Below are 13,836 nucleotides of genomic sequence, written 5' to 3' on the forward strand. Positions count from 1 at the left end.
TTCAACCACTACATACATCAAGCTCAGGGTTGCTAGCATATGGTAGCATTACATCTTGGATCTAGAATTCCTGGTCGTCCAATAACAACCAAATAGTTTTAGCTTTAAGAAACAGCAGAGTCTACCTGTTGAAGTGCAAGATCTAATTTTTACATCGAAAGCATAGGTCGAATAACTTTCTTGGAGGAACAACTTCAGTTAACTTTCTTGATGTGGGATCTTGTCGAGGCACGCTTCTCCACAGGGTTTTCCATTGATCAAAACCTATTACTGAATATTTGTCCTGAACCATTTGATCAGCTGTTTCTAACGTCGTTCCACAGTCTCCAAATTTCATCTATTGACTCACCGATGCGGTACAGAATATATTTGTACCTACAGTGTCCTGTCATCATTTCCACCATTACATGAAGCTTAGCTTGTGGTAGCTTCAAGAGCTTTCTGGTATAGGTCGGTTTCAAGACCAGGAGAGTTCTTCCAGGGGGTTATTCTATGGTGCAACATTGTTGGTCTTATATTGGTCCAAGCCCGTAAAAAGGCCCAAGGCCAACAGGTGTTGATCTTGATGATTTCTTCGCTAGTATATCGGCTTTTTTATTTCCTTTAATACCATGATGCCTGATACCCATAGCAGAGGTACTTTATTGCTTCTGGCCAGTTGCTTTATGATAGTACGACACTAATATGATATCGCTGAACCCAACATCGATGACAATCGATTGAAAACAGAGGCTGTTGTTGTTGGTTTGTGTGATACTGATGAGCTAAATGAGTCTAACGCAATCACCTTCAATGGTAGTACGTTTCCTGATAGTTACCTAACTCTCAACCAAGATTTTTTCGTGAGATTTTCAGCTTTAGGCTCATAATTTGGCGTTGAACTTTCTAAAGATTTACAAAGGGATGTAGAGAGGAAAGTTCTCGTAAATTGAACATTAGCCTAATCGCAGACATGGCCTCAAAAACACCTACGAAGAGGATTGACATTTGCATGTCTGCGTACACCCAGACATGACTGAACGAATGGCCTCGAACATATCCCCAGATTTTATCCAGACTTAAACTGGATTAAAAACACGTACAAAGAGATTTTGAGGCCTTGCCAGCCATTCCAATCAAACTCCCCGAAGGTAAACTCCCCTCAATCACCTCCAATCGTCCGGATACATCAACATCTCCCGGCCATCATGCAAATTAAGGAATCACACACACTCTACCCGAAATCCCTGCAACCCCGGCGATAACGCCCATTAAACCTTGATTAAGCCAATATCGCCCGAAGTTTAGCGGGCGCCGTCATAACGCCCCCTAAAATAGGGTTATGACGTCTAAAGTCCGTTTATCGGCCCGGGGGCGCGTTAAGGTTAAACCGGAAACTCAACCCCAAAACGGCCGTAGCCTACTTGTTTTCGTCTTCATTATCCCCCGGCCCCGGATTCGCACGCACTTCGCGATCGGCGCGACAATTGCGGGGGAGGGGGAGGGTGGCGTAAAGGGGGTAGGAGGGGGTGGAGGCGACGCCGTTACCCGCGTTAAATGAAGTGCACGGTCGGCGGAAGGCTTAGGGCGCCCGCGGCAGGGATCGCGTCGGGAAGAAGCGGGATAAGTCCTTGGGATTGGGAAGTGAAGCGGAAACGGCCGTTCCAAGGGAGATATCGCCTGTGCCTGCGAGATACCGGCGGTGGAAGGCAGGGACGTAGCAGGAGGATGCTGTATGAAGGCTGAGAGCACACAGGACATACTCAGCTTAGAGATCAAAATTAGAAAAGAACCGACGTGAATTTTTATGCCGAGAATAAGGGGATTGTCGATACCTTACCCCGATACGTTTGAACCAGCGAGTGGGACTAGAGGAGAGTTCAGTTCAGTACTATTTTCTACGGTTCTCAAGCCACTATTAATGAGACAATTTGCACGAAGTTTGGAATTTCTATTCTTTATATACACGCTAAATTTCTTCTCCGCCAGATGTGTTGCAACTGAATTTAATTCAATTTTTTTTTAATTTCAGCTGTCTCAATTGTACATCGCGTACAGGCTCTGAAGCCTAAACTATTAACGTTTATGTTATTATAAATTATAATATAGGCTTTTAAAAAAAAAGTTGTGAGAACATTTTTATGTAAAATTTTACGCTCTACAACTTTTATTCGAAACTTTTTTTTCTAACACTTACCATTTCCCCAAAATTTCAAAAAAACCCCTTTTTTTATTTTTTTTCACCCCTTCCCGGGGTGAATTTAAAAAAACCTTTCACAGTTCGTTTTTAGATGCTTCAAAGTAACTTATATCGAAAATTCAAGTTTTAACCTCAAAATTCGTATTTCATTGGCCATTTTCTTGGACTATTTAGTCTATCAGCGTAAGAGAAAAATCTACCCTCGTAATAGGCTTTCTCGCTCCTCCCTAAGGGGAACATTCACTCAATACCGGATATTTAAAATACATAGGCGTACAACTTTACTTCTTCCGTTTTATTGCGGAATTCGGGGCTTTATTGTGAAAACTGGTTATACATTTATGATTCAAAGTATTGCCCATCGCTGGCCACTACTTTCCACCATCTTTCGTACAGCGTACGAATCCCGCGTAGGAAAAACTGATCATCTTTTGAAGTGATCCACGATTCGATCCAATTTTTTACTTCTTCATAAGGCCGGAATGACAAGGTCATCCAGACCGTGTGCCATTAATAGAAAAGTGATAGTCCGAGAGAGCATCGTCTGGAGAACACGGCGGGTATTCTTAATCACTTTCTCAACATGAGAACCAGCATCGTCATGCTGTAAAATCACTTTATCATGTCCCTCGTTGTGTTACGGCCATTTGTTTTTCAATGCTCGGCTTGAACGTATTAATTGCCTTCGATAACATCACCTGTGACTGTTTCAGTCGGTTTTTACAACTCATAATACATTTCGCCGAGCTGGTCCCACCAAATACTGAGCATGACCTTGGAACCATGAATATTCGGTTTGCCCGTCGACGTGGAAGCATAGCCGGGATATCCCTATGATTTTCTGCGCTTGGGATTATCGTAATGAAGCCATTTTTCGCCTCCAGTCACAATGTGATGCAGAAATCCCTTTCGTCTTTGCCTTGAAAGCAGCGGTTCACAAGCAAACAAACGACATCTCTCGGCTTCGACTCGAACGGCAGCCAATTTTCTTGTTTCTGAATCAGTACCATGACTTTCAAGTGTTTTGAAATGGCTTGTTGCGTCACTCCTAATGATCCCAATTCTTGTTGCGTTTGAAACGAGTCTTGATCGAGTAATGCCTCCAATTCTAAAAATCTTCTCTCTTCCACCGCCATGCTAGTCTTCGATATCAAAATCACCGTTCTTGAAGCATTGGAACCACTCTCGGCACGTTATTTCAATAATAGCGGCCTCACCAATGGTATTTGAGAGCATTCGATGAGCCTCAGCCGCAGATTTCTTCATATTAAAGCAAACAATTAAAACCTCCAGTAAATGACAAGAATTTTGCTGGTAAGCTGTCATGTTTAATCGAGAATATCTTTATGATGCAGACACAAATCGATTAAATACTTCGATGGCGTTAACTTCCACATTTATAAGTAATTCTACACATGTTCAAACATTCCATCGATCTCTCTCTGTGTTGGAAATTTTCTGGAAAGGGCTGTGGAACATGCTTTCTACATCCTCAAGGTCTTCAATTTTATGTCAAAATCTTCTATTCGGGTCTACCACTATAGTAACTCATTTGGTGAGTTGTGAAGCTTTTTAGGTGGATGAATTATATGTGTTAATGTGTTGTGGTTCTGAGTGCTGTTCTCTCTCCAACGAGTTTAATCAAAATAACACTTGACATGGCATCTCAGGTGTCTAACTGAAATCATTTAACTTCATTTTCTTTATCTTTTCTTTAATATTTCTGTTACTGACGAAGTAGTTGGTTTTCATTTTTATAGGTCCTTGTGTAACCAAAAAAATTAATATCCTTTTACCAATGACGCCCTTACATCCCAAACCCCCGAATCCACCCCTGTCCGTAAAAAGTATAAGATTGCGAACGGGTGCAGTCGGTGGGCGTCCGCCGCCCCCGGCCGTCTTCCGCGGGGGGCGAGGAGCGGGGGAAAGAGAAGGAAAACTAGTCTGCTCAGCTATGCGGGCCTGAGTTGGGTTAATGGCCCTTCGGAATTGCCCTTTCCATCTTGTCTTATCCCGCCTATTCCTTGCACGTAAGGAACTCAACTCATGCGACTTGTAATATTTGTTCTCCACTCTTCCGAAAGCCGACGCTTTTTCCTACCCCACCACCCCCGGGGGCAGAGGGGGGAGGGGGGGAGAAAGGTTGGCTCATCCGGTGTCTTATGAGATCCCGAGGGCGCGTGTGTTGGGATAATTGCGAAGGATATGAGTTTCCCATTATGACGGGAGGGTGAAGAAAAAGACGCAATTATATTTTGTGTCCGTTGGAATTTTTCGGGGGAATTTCGGTGGATATTTTGGTGATGCTGGAGAGATCTTGCCTCTATTGTTTTATAATGAATGAAATTCCATGTTGGTATTTATACTAGAGCAACAACTGTAAAAATTGAGAAATTTCTTGAGCTTTAAAAGTAGAAATAATTCATTTCAATTCATCCCAATACAAATCCACAATTGGCACACGTTTTTCGCATCGACACTTTTGAATGAATTCATTTACACTCCAAGTTATTTCTAATCTAAGAAATTTTGCGATTTTGAAGAGGGAATACAAATGTATATGTGAAAAGCTGAAATATACACATTAAATAAAAATATAATTACCTAATACTTTTGACGATATACCTTCATATGACTACTACTTTTTTAGGTGAAGTTTTTTGGTTATTCTTTTTGCCATTGTGACAACTTGAGCTAGCCTTTTTGCCATTAAAACAAACATTGCCAAAACCCGGGACCTTTAGATCTTCAGTCGAAATGTCCCAACTGAGCTATTTGGGCTGATGTAACTGTAGTGATCATGCTCACACAATGAAGTGATCATATTCACATATGAGCAAGATCAAGATTATATTCGTATACTTACTCAACTTGAGTTACTGTTTTTAAAAGATGTGTAAGAAATTCGTTCAGTTCTTTCAAATATCAAATGGGACTTTTGTTACAGATCAAGTGTAAAATCAACATCTTCTTTAATATATCTGGGATATTAATTACTTTTTGCAAAAAAAAAAAGAACTGAAATAGAGTAATCCAGTATTGCAAGAACATAAAATACTATAACCTAACATTTTGTTACAACCGTTTTCAATGATAGAACTTCAAAAAAATTTATGCCGAAACCCGGGATCGAACCAGGGACCTTTAGATCTTCAGTCTAACGCTCTCCCAACTGAGCTATTTCGGCTGATAAATAAAGATTGCAATCCGTACCGTCTTCAGTATGAAACTTTTCAAGTGATCCTATTCACACGATCAAGTGATTATATTCACATATTATCTATGTTATTTTTAACTGAGTCATTATTTTCAAAAACGAAGAGCCGGACGGAGAGAATGCTCTTTGGAAATGAATATCTGAAGAAAATCTTATAGATTAACGACATTCACTTTTATAGTATTCAATTTTCCAATAATCATCAATTAATGGGAAACTGCTGTGTTTTATGATGAAGTTCCAACAAGCGTTTCAGGCATAAAAATGGTATTTGATGTATAGAGCTATAAATGATTTTCTCAGCTCTGTCATTTGACACCTTGATAAAATTAAGGCAAAAACATGCACAACTCAATTCATGAATAATCAAATGTTAATTAAGGATAGATGATGATAGATTTATGCGATATTTACTTTGATTAACCTTTGTTTTTCATTAATGCTTCATGAGCTATCAATTAGTACCACAGTCACTTCGCGCTTTAAATTGGGATAAAAAAGCTTTGCCGAAACCCGGGATCGAACCAGGGACCTTTAGATCTTCAGTCTAACGCTCTCCCAACTGAGCTATTTCGGCTGATAAATAAATGTTGCGCTCCGTACCGTCTTAACTATGACACACTTCAAGTGATCCTGTTCACACGATCAAGTGATTATATTCACATATTTTCTATATATTATATTATTTTTAACTGAGTCATTATTTTCAAAAATGAAGAGCCGGAAGGGGAGCATGCTCTTTGGAAATGAATATCCGAAGAAACTCTTATAGATTTACGACTTTCACGCGTATATTATTCAATTCAATTCACCATTAAAATAACCACCAATTAAGGGATAAAACTTTTGACTTCTGTATTTGCAATATTTGGTTGATTAACCTTTGTTTTTTCAGATTATGAATGCTTTATGAGATTTCAATTATCACCACAGTCACTCAGCGCTTTAAATTAAGATAAAAAGCAATGCCGAAACCAGGGATCGAACCAGGGACCTTTAGATCTTCAGTCTAACGCTCTCCCAACTGAGCTATTTCGGCTTATAAATAAAAAAAGCAATCCGTACCGTCATAACGGTGACACTCTTCAGGTGACCCTGTTCACACGATCAAGTGATTAGGTTCACATCTTCTCTGTGTTGTTTTTAACTGAGTCATTATTTTCAAAAACGAAGAGCCGGATGGAGGAAATGCTCTTTGGAAATGAATATCTGAAGAAACTCTTATAGATTTACGACATTCACGCGTATATTATTCAATTCAATTCACCATTAAAATAACCACCAATTAAGGGATAAAACTTTTGACTTCTGCCTTTGCAATATTTGCCTGGATCAGTCTTTGTGTTTTTTCAAAACATAAATGCTTCATGAGCTTATAATTAGTACCACAGTCTCTCAGCGCTTTAAATTAGGATAAAAAGCAATGCCGAAACCCGGGATCGAACCAGGGACCTTTAGATCTTCAGTCTAACGCTCTCCCAACTGAGCTATTTCGGCTGATAAGTAGAAATAGCAATCCGTACCGTCATAACTGTGACATGCTACAAGTGATTCTGTTCACACGATAAAGTGATTGTGTTCACATCTTCTCTATGTTATTTTAAAATAAGTTATTATTTTCAAAAACGAACAGTTCGACGCAGATAATACACTTTTGAATGGAATATCAGCAGAAAATCTTATAGATTCACGACATTCACGCGTATATTATTCAATTCAATTTACCATTAAAATAACCACCAATTAAGGGATAAAACTTTTGACTTCTGCCTTTGCAATATTTGTCTTGATCAGCCTTTGTTTTTTTCAAAACATAAATGATTCATGAGTTTTCAATTAGTACCACTGTCACTCAGCGCTTTAAATTAGGATTAAAAAAGCATTGCCGAAACCCGGGATCTAACCAGGGACCTTTAGATCTTCAGTCTAACGCTCTCCCAACTGAGCTATTTCGGCGATATAGCTAAGAGGATTATCATCCCTACCAGTATAAGAACAAACCTCATTTAAGTGATTATGTTCACACGATCAAGTGATTGCGATTAGACATTCAGTTATTTCTAACTTTCTTCCTACTGAGCTATATCGCAATATCTGCATATCCTACGCAAACTTAAATAGTGAATTATTTTGTGGAAAGTGCTGGTAGACGAAAGAAATCGGACATTCAATTTCATATGGACCTATTTATGTATATTTGCAGGAATATATTTAACACAAATTTTTCCACGGAAGTCTACCTCTAGCTGAGTCTCCTGCTCATTCAACAGGAAACCAATAATACGACACAAAATAACACAAAAAAAAATCCAATGGACACACACCTGCCCATAAAAAAACATATTCGAAATCGAATATCCCAACACCCTTCATTACCCTCGACCGCCGTTCCAACGTCGATCTATCGCACAACCCCCTCCTAACCCCCCAAAAACCCCCGAAACCGTTTCTTTTTACGACGCCATTCGGACGCCCATCGATGTCGCATCTCCGCGTGCACATACGACCGCCCGGGCGTCGAAAAAGTTCCCATAGGTGCCCTCGGAAAACGTCATCGAAGCACGTAAATCCGGATTTACGGCCGGCCGTCGGTCGGCAACGCTGGGAGGGACGCAACCGCGCAATATTCGAGCGAATATTATACATATACATATTTATTTATAAATATAACGGGTTAGGTGGCGTCCGGTGCCGTATATTCATATTATACTGCGGGCGGTTATGACGCGGTATCGGGCGTTTGACGTTTTATGGTTATTATAGTAGGCGTTGGGCGGTTGGGTGGTCGATGACGGATATAGGGTGGGGGGTGGAGGGTGGTGGTTCATCGTTTTTTGTGTCCGAACGATCGGATTAATAATTGATCTGTTTAGATTGATTATCGATTGTCGATGTGATTTTATTGGGATGTATTTGGTCCAAATGTAAATTAATTAATTATATCGGAAATGTTACCAGAAGCGGATAGTATATTTTATAGCTACCGTACTTGAGAAAACCACTAGTATTCTTCAACACTCTGAGACGTATTTCGTTATTTATATTGTTTTGAAAACTAAAATACCTATGCAATTTTGTGAATTTTCTGCAACAATCGATGGTTATCTATCTATCACTTTTTATACATATATTCATTTTACTGTATATACTCTTTGTAGGGCTATCAGTTTCTGAAAATTCTAACTCCATTAAATATAATGTAGAGAAGATGTGAACATAAACACTTATTCGTGTGAACACGATCACTAAAACTGTTGTACTGAAATTGACAGGGATGGTCTATCTTCATCATCAGCCGAAATAGCTCAGTTGGGAGAGCGTTAGACTGAAGATCTAAAGGTCCCTGGTTCGATCCCGGGTTTCGGCAGAATTTTTTAATTTTTTAGCATTCAGTATTGCAGTAATCCATCATCTATCCTCAATTAACATTTGATCGTTCATGAATTATGTTTTGTATGTTTTTGCACCTTAATTTGATTAAGGTGGCAGATGATACGAGCTGAGCAAATCATTTATAGATCCATATATCAAATACCATTTTGTGTCTGAAACGCTTGATGAATCTTGATCATAAAAAAGAGAAATCAAAAGTTTCATCCATTAATTGGTGGTTATTGGCAAATTAAATTGAATGTTATTCGCGTGAAAGTAGTGAATCTATGAGATTTTCTACAGAAATTCATATCCAAAGTGTATTCTCTCCGTCACACTGTTTATTTTTTTAAATAATGAATCAGTTAAAAATGACATAGAGAACATGTGAACATAATCACTTAATCGTGTGAACACGATCACTAAAACTGTTGTACTTAAATTGACAGGGATAGTTTATGTTCATCATCAGCCGAAATAGCTCAGTTGGGAGAGCGTTAGACTGAAGATCTAAAGGTCCCTGGTTCGATCCCGGGTTTCGGCAATACTTTTTTATCCTAATTTAAAGCGCTGAGTGACTGTGGTACTGATTGAAAGCTCATGAAGCATTCGTGTTTAGAATCGCAAGTATTGCAGTAATCTATCATCATCTATCCTCAATTAACATTTGATCGTTCATGAATTATGTTTTGTATGTTTTTGCACCTTAATTTGATTAAGGCGGCAGATGATACGAGCTGAGCAAATCATTTATAGATCCATATATCAAATACCATTTTGTGTTTGAAACGCTTGATGAATCTTGATCATAAAAAAGAGAAATCAAAAGTTTCATCCATTAATTGGTGGTCATTGGCAAATTAAATTGAATGTTATTCGCGTGAAAGTAGTGAATCTATGAGATTTTCTACAGAAATTCATATCCAAAGTGTATTCTCTCCGTCACACTGTTTGTTTTTTAAAATAATGAATCAGTTAAAAATGACATAGAGAACATGTGAACATAATCACTTAATCGTGTGAACACGATCACTAAAACTGTTGTACTGAAATTGACAGGGATGGTCTATCTTCATCATCAGCCGAAATAGCTCAGTTGGGAGAGCGTTAGACTGAAGATCTAAAGGTCCCTGGTTCGATCCCGGGTTTCGGCAGAATTTTTTAATTTTTTAGCATTCAGTAACTCTGAAACAGAGTTGCCTTAAAATAATCTTAGTGGCTTTCTAGTAATTTATTTATATTGAAGTATTGAATTTCTGTATTTTTGGTCCTTTTAATTTGATGTTGTAAAATGCATCTGATATCTTAATAATTCTCAAAATAAATATATCTTATATGCCTACCTTTTACTTGATCCGTAACAAAAAACCCATTTGATTTTTGATAAAACTGATGAGTCTTTCTACAAATATTAATTTCTAAGGTTCTTTCAACTGTATTTTTTGGAAAATGAAAATTTCCTCAAGAATTAGGAGACCGGTAGGTATATGGATACTTGGTTGCTTTCGAAGCTAAGAATGGCCGAAATAGGTCAGTTGGTATAGCGTTTGAGGCTAGCTTCATATCTCGCAATACCAAAAACTGTCAAAACCTGTAATTTGAAGGTTTTTATGCAAAATGTACCATGAAAACGAAATGGAATAAGTCAAAATCGTAAAAATGACAAACATGTGCTGATACTATTGGTTGTGTATTTGTATTGAGATGAATTGTAAACCACCAAAAATTTCACAATAAGCTATGGCTTTAGTATCAATAACGTAAATACGGAAATTTATTCATCATAAAACGTATATGAATTTTATGTTACGAAAATGTTGTGTTGAGAACATAGGTCAGAAAATTTCACACGTATGGTCTTGTTTACAGAGCTCTCGTCGAATTATCCGAGTTTATCCGTGAAAAGTGGAGAAAAAATTTTAATTTTTGTACCAGTGAATAGACTGATAAATACGTAACTGAATTTTTGGCGTGTGTTCATCGGGAACCCAATCAGTTACGAATAATGAGTAAAAATTGTGCGATTTGTGATGAAACTGTTAATAAAAAGAAACCTGGTATACAATGTGCCGCCTCATGTGACCGTTTTTTCCACGGACAGTGCGCTGGACTTGTTAATAAACAGCTCGACGCTCTTCGAATGGACGGGATCTCGTGGAGGTGCTCGGATTGTCGCGGTGTTGACGCCAACACTCGCGGCTCGCTTGTCTCGGCGGTCGGCGGTCCCTCGCCGCCGACTACGCGATCTTTCGCGGCGGCGAGGGAAAATGCTGGTCGTGGAGATTTGATCGCTGCACTGGACGGTATACATTCAGAACTCAAAGCAATTAAAGATCAGCAATCGCTTTTCTCGAGTTCTGTCAATTTTTGTTCAGACAAAATCTCTGATTTTGAGGACAAACTGAACCGGATTAATGAATGGATGCGGGCAACAGATAGAATTCTCAGACAAAACGCAGATATTAAGGCCAGCGTCTCTTCCTTGGACTCCAGACTGAGTGAATTGGAGCAATCTGCTCGTTCGAGGAATATAGAAATTCAGGGAATTCCGGAAAAGTCCAATGAGAATTTAATCGAAGTTGTAAAGAAAATTGCAGAATACATTGACATCGATGTAAACCAAAACGAGATTGAACATGTACACCGAATCAAACCTAAACAATCTGATAAAACTAAAATAAAGAGTATTGTAGTTGAATTCCGCAGTAGAAAAATAAAAGAGGACTTTCTGGCAAAATCGAAACAGAGACGAATGAGGGGGGACAAAGGATCTTCTAAAATGAATATACCTGGTCTGTCTGAATGCTTCTTTGTCAATGAACATCTCACCTTGGCGAATAAAATTCTCTATAAAGAAGCAAGATCCGTAGCTAAGACGAAACTCTTCAAATATGTTTGGGTCAAAAATGGTATGATCTTTCTGCGGCAGGATGACTCATCCCGCATTATTCATGTAAAGTCCTTGAATACTCTTGGTGACCTATAAGATCCTGGTTCAAAAAAAAAAAAAAAAATCTATAACTATCATGGCTCAAGGATTGCACATATATTATCAGAACACGCAAGGCTTGCGAACTAAAACGCAAACCTTTTATGAGAACTTGTTGTCTTGTAACTACGACGTCATCTGCCTAACCGTAACTTGGCTCAATGGAAACATATTCTCTGGTGAGCTTTTTGGAGATGGGTATATGGTCTATCGCAGGGACAGAGAGTCATCATCCTCTATCAAATCTGACGGCGGTGGGGTGCTGATTGCGGTGAAGACTTCAATTCGCTCGACTCGATGCACTGAATTTGAGACCGATGCCGAGGATGTTTGGATATCCATCGACACAAATGGAGAGGGTCGTTTCCTGTTGTGTTGTGCATATGTGCCTCCGGGTTCCGAGGGTTCGCTGTGCGAATTTAAGGACGGTTTGTGTAGAAACGAAAAAATTTTCCAGGAGGGTGCTGTTCTGTTGGTAGGCGACTTTAACCTCAGTTCGGTGAGTTGGCAATCTGTTGAAGGAGAGTATTTTCTGGAACCCACCTTAAGTGGGAACAGATTCTCTGAAATAGTTGACACTTTTGCTTACCTGGGACTCATGCAATTCAATACTACCTGTAATGACGCTGGTAGGATCCTGGATCTCATTCTTTGCAATGAAGTTGACTACATCAAAAATCTGACTAGACCAACTGAATTTCTAGTCAATGAAAATCGACATCATAATGCCTTAGAGTTTATCTTGAATTTAACTCCTGCAAAGATATTGATTCACGCAAAAAACTATCATCATAATTTTAAAAGGGGCGATTTTGATGCTGTTAACCATCATTTGTCCCAGATTGACTGGAGAACTGAGCTCTCGGGTCAAAATGTGGATCGGGTGGTTGACAAGTTTTACTCAATCATAAATGATATCATTAAGCTTTATATTCCAACCCGTAGAGTTGGTGGTAGTTTTCCAATCTATTTTTCCCATAAACTAATAAAAATTATAAAAGAAAAGAATAAATTCCACAAGAAATATAAAAAATACAAGGATCTTAACGCTTATAATCGATTCTGTGAGCTTCGCTGTATGTCAAAAAAAATTATTAGACAAGATTACAAAACATATATAAAAAATATCGAGAACGAGATTTCTCATAATACAAAACAACTTTGGAAATACTTAGCAAATAAAAGAAAGAGCGTAGCTAACATACCACAGTCGGTCTCATGGAGCAACAAACGCGCTAAGGGCCGAGAGGTCCCCGAGCTTTTCGCCAAATATTTTCGTGATGTTTATGTCCCGCCTGTAGAGGGAGCTCTCCCGGATACCGAATGTCCCAAAATAAGTTATGTCGAAAAAATAAATTCACGAACGATAGAGAATGTAATAAATGAATTGGATATATCCAAGAGTAGTGGTCCCGACGGCATACCACCATTATTTATAAAAAAATGTATGAGCAATCTGATTAAGCCACTTCAATTAATATACAATCTTTCACTCGAAACCGCATCATTTCCATCTAGGTGGAGAACAGCTGAAATTTCGCCTATCTTCAAAAGTGGACAAAGAGATAACGTTGAGAATTACAGACCCATTAGCAAATTATGCATTTTCGGCAAACTACTTGAAAAAATCATATATAATCGTGTACTACCCTCAGTGAAAAATATTATCATAGAGGAACAACACGGCTTCTTTCCTGGGCGATCCCTAGAAACTAATCTTCTTTCATTTTCGGAGCATGTAACAGAACAGATAGACGCCCAGGGTCAGTTAGACACGATATACACAGATTTTAGTAAAGCGTTCGATAAGATCAGTCATGAGAAATTATTGAGAAGACTCGCGGATGTTGGCTTACCCGAATCGTTGGTAGAATGGTGTAAATCCTATTTAACAGGAAGAGCTGGCTTTGTCGCGATAGGTGGCCACAGATCTGAAACTTTCTATATTACATCTGGCGTTCCTCAGGGTAGCCATCTGGGTCCTCTATTTTTTCTTATTTATATTAACAATATCAAGGGTTGCTTCCGACACTGTGGGATACTTCTTTACGCGGACGACTTGAAGATCTATCGGGTCGT

The 13,836-nt window shown here is 38.8% G+C and overlaps 8 non-coding genes across 8 annotated transcripts; 3 read left to right on the top strand and 5 right to left on the bottom strand.

The window, feature by feature from the left end:
• Positions 1-5,293: 5,293 nt before the first annotated feature.
• Positions 5,294-5,366, bottom strand: Trnaf-gaa. Its single transcript has one exon. It is a non-coding gene; the product is annotated as a tRNA-Phe (tRNA).
• Positions 5,367-5,900: 534 nt separating this feature from the next.
• On the bottom strand, positions 5,901-5,973 carry Trnaf-gaa. The gene has a single exon. It is a non-coding gene; the product is annotated as a tRNA-Phe (tRNA).
• A 389-nt stretch (positions 5,974-6,362) lies between these two features.
• On the bottom strand, positions 6,363-6,435 carry Trnaf-gaa. Its single transcript has one exon. It is a non-coding gene; the product is annotated as a tRNA-Phe (tRNA).
• A 385-nt stretch (positions 6,436-6,820) lies between these two features.
• Positions 6,821-6,893, bottom strand: Trnaf-gaa. The gene has a single exon. It is a non-coding gene; the product is annotated as a tRNA-Phe (tRNA).
• A 386-nt stretch (positions 6,894-7,279) lies between these two features.
• Positions 7,280-7,352, bottom strand: Trnaf-gaa. The gene has a single exon. It is a non-coding gene; the product is annotated as a tRNA-Phe (tRNA).
• Positions 7,353-8,690: 1,338 nt separating this feature from the next.
• Trnaf-gaa lies at positions 8,691-8,763 on the top strand. Its single transcript has one exon. It is a non-coding gene; the product is annotated as a tRNA-Phe (tRNA).
• A 476-nt stretch (positions 8,764-9,239) lies between these two features.
• Trnaf-gaa lies at positions 9,240-9,312 on the top strand. Its single transcript has one exon. It is a non-coding gene; the product is annotated as a tRNA-Phe (tRNA).
• Positions 9,313-9,849: 537 nt separating this feature from the next.
• On the top strand, positions 9,850-9,922 carry Trnaf-gaa. Its single transcript has one exon. It is a non-coding gene; the product is annotated as a tRNA-Phe (tRNA).
• The last annotated feature ends 3,914 nt before the right edge of the window (positions 9,923-13,836 follow it).

The sequence above is a fragment of the Harmonia axyridis genome, chromosome 1 (genome assembly GCF_914767665.1).
Source record: "Harmonia axyridis chromosome 1, icHarAxyr1.1, whole genome shotgun sequence".
NCBI lineage: Eukaryota > Metazoa > Arthropoda > Insecta > Coleoptera > Coccinellidae > Harmonia > Harmonia axyridis.